This window comes from Bos taurus, chromosome 7, assembly GCF_002263795.3.
Source record: "Bos taurus isolate L1 Dominette 01449 registration number 42190680 breed Hereford chromosome 7, ARS-UCD2.0, whole genome shotgun sequence".
Lineage (NCBI taxonomy): Eukaryota > Metazoa > Chordata > Mammalia > Artiodactyla > Bovidae > Bos > Bos taurus.
In genome coordinates this window covers 85,552,607-85,555,303 of record NC_037334.1, presented here as the reverse complement: position 1 = coordinate 85,555,303, position 2,697 = coordinate 85,552,607, and the positions used below count along the sequence as shown (strand labels likewise).

The window sequence follows — 2,697 nt, the reverse complement described above, 5'->3', positions numbered from 1 at the left end:
TTCCAATGAGTCATCTCTTCGCATGAGGTGGCCAAAGATGACCATAGGGACTTGGAAAAGCTATGACATATTCCTGATGTTGAAGCTGAAACTCCAATACTTTGGCCACCTGATGCAAAGAGCTGACTCATTGGAAAAGACCCTGATGTTTGGAAAGACTGAGGGCAGGAGGAGAAGGGGATAACAGAGGATTAGATGGTAGGATGGCATCACTGACTCAATGGACATGAGTTTAAGTAAACTCCAGGAGTTGGTGATGGACAGGGAGGCCTGGTGTGCTGCAGTTCATGGGGCCGCAAAGAGTCAGACACGACTAAGCGACTGAACTGACTCACTTGCTGACATATTCCTAGGAATCTAAAAATCTCATGTGTATTGCACAGTGAACACCCAAGTGTGCTTTGTAGTTCCCTTGGCTTTGACTCTGTGCTAGAGTAATGTCTGTTCTTTTCCTCTGCATTGAAAGGACTATTTATCCTTTTAAATGTATTCAGAAAGTCAGCACATTGTAAAAAAAAAAAAAAAAAGATCTCATGTGTAAATATAGCTGTGCACATGTTCAAGAAAGACCTAAGAATGTCCTGATTCCTCAACCTTGACTGAACTTCAAGTTATGTGAAATCAAGAAGTAAAAGTAAAACACAATTGCAATGTACCTGACTGTTGAAGGCATTCCCAAATATACAGAGTCCCTCTGTAAAAAATGGAGACTTACTGCTTTTGGACACTTAAGGAAATGTCTGTCCAATCATTAGCTGACTACAAAGTTAATCAAATAGAAACCCAAGGACCGCATATGATATACTTACAGAATTTACAAAATTAGGCAGAAAACTCATTAAACAAACTAACAATTACTAAAATACCTATATTTTTAAAAATAAGAGGCACCCAAATTAATAACCTAAGACTCCATCTTAAGATAGTGGACCTCAATTAAACACATGAGAACAAATAATGAAGATTAGAGTGAAATATAATGAAAGTCAGAATAGAAAACAATAGAAAAAAGTCTTCTGAACGTTAATTTTTTTCTTTGAAAATATCAATGAAGTCACAAAACTTTACCTAGATTTACTCATTAAAAAGGGCTTCCCAGGTGGTTCTAGTGATAAGGAACCTGCCTGCCAATGTAGGAGACTTAAGAGACATGAGTTTGATCTCTGGGTCAGGAAGATCCTGTAGAGGAGGACATGGCAACCCACTTCAGTTTTCTTGCCTGGAGAATCCCATGGATAGAGGAGCCTGGAGAACTATAGTTTATAAGATTGCAAAGAGTTGGAGACGACTGAGCACTAACACTTTTCACTGAGGACCCAGGAAGAGTCAGCTAATAAATATTATAATAGAGATAGATTTTCTAAAAACGCTGGAACATTTTCACAAAATTATCTACATTTTCTCTAGTGGCAGGCAGAAACTCCATGTTCATCTTTGTTAAGCAAGTTCAAAAAATGAATAGTAAAAACAGGAAGTTTTATTTGCAATAATTCACAGTATAGATAAAAAAGCTAATTTAAAATGCATGAATACATTGTGGTTCTAATTTATATGTGAATTATATTCATATTTGTTAGAACAATAATTATATTTAAGGATGGGGATATCATTGTATTAATCATACTTTTAATTTTGGTAAATGGATACTTTAAACATCTACCTAAGAGACTGTTAGGTACCCTTAACCAAAGTATGATTCACTCATAGATATATGGAGTCCTTAGGTACTCAGAAACTGTATGCTCTAATTGTCACTGAATATGAGTATCCTGAGTGTGCTAGTTTCAAACACACTGAATCAATTCTGAGTCAGTTTGCCCTGCTTTCTCTTTCTTTCAACAGAAAACACTAAAAAGGTACTTGTCCACAGTTCCCCCTTCTCTCTGCCTGTGACAGAATCTGGTGCTTTCCCGAGTGGCCCCTGCTGTGCTCTCTCCCCAGAGATCTGTTAATATATTGAACCTTTAAATATGCCAGCTTTCTTTCTCTCTTGATCTGTATCTGGTTATTACCACACTTCATCCAAACAAATATGATTGAAACAATCATGTGTTCTTGGATGCCCTGACCTTAAGAATGGTGGTGCAGAGCATGATAGTACAATATAATTTCTAGGGGAAAAAAAATCCTGATTATTTTATCATGTGAAAATTAATTCTGTATCATAATAATTAGTTTCTGTGCCTGAATTAAGGAAGAAATAAAATAAAAAGTATCATGTCTTACCCAATATAAATTATTTGAAAAGAATCATGTATAGTTTTCAAATGTCTAAAATAATTGATATATAATCTCTTGTTTTTCAAGTAAGTATTTCATATAAGTATCTGTTATTCTGTGAAGTGTCTTTCAATATGAGATACTGTGAAATACTCGTTTTGTGACTATAATATGATAAATGAAATCACTTTGCTTCAGCATTCAGAATCTACAATTCAGTGCAACTTGAACTGAGTGGGGTGTGATTGGTCTTGGTGTCAGTGTAAACTTTGGAAATATTTTCAACTTTATGTTAATGTAGCTTCCTGCTCTTGAAATAAACAAATATAAGCTATATCTAGAAGATAAATACATTGCTATTGCCCTAAATATAGCTATATTCCTTAATTTCCTACTTGTATTGTAAGGCTTTCTTATAAGTAAGGTAAGCAGATGCTCTTTGATTATGTTGAAGTAGCAGCCAATTTTTAGTCATTA

General features: G+C 35.1%; 1 non-coding gene across 1 annotated transcript; it reads left to right on the top strand.

Moving 5' to 3' along the window:
- Positions 1 to 375: 375 nt before the first annotated feature.
- Positions 376 to 509, top strand: LOC112447614 (small nucleolar RNA SNORA22). The gene has a single exon (XR_003035807.1). It is a non-coding gene; the product is annotated as a small nucleolar RNA SNORA22 (small nucleolar RNA).
- The last annotated feature ends 2,188 nt before the right edge of the window (positions 510 to 2,697 follow it).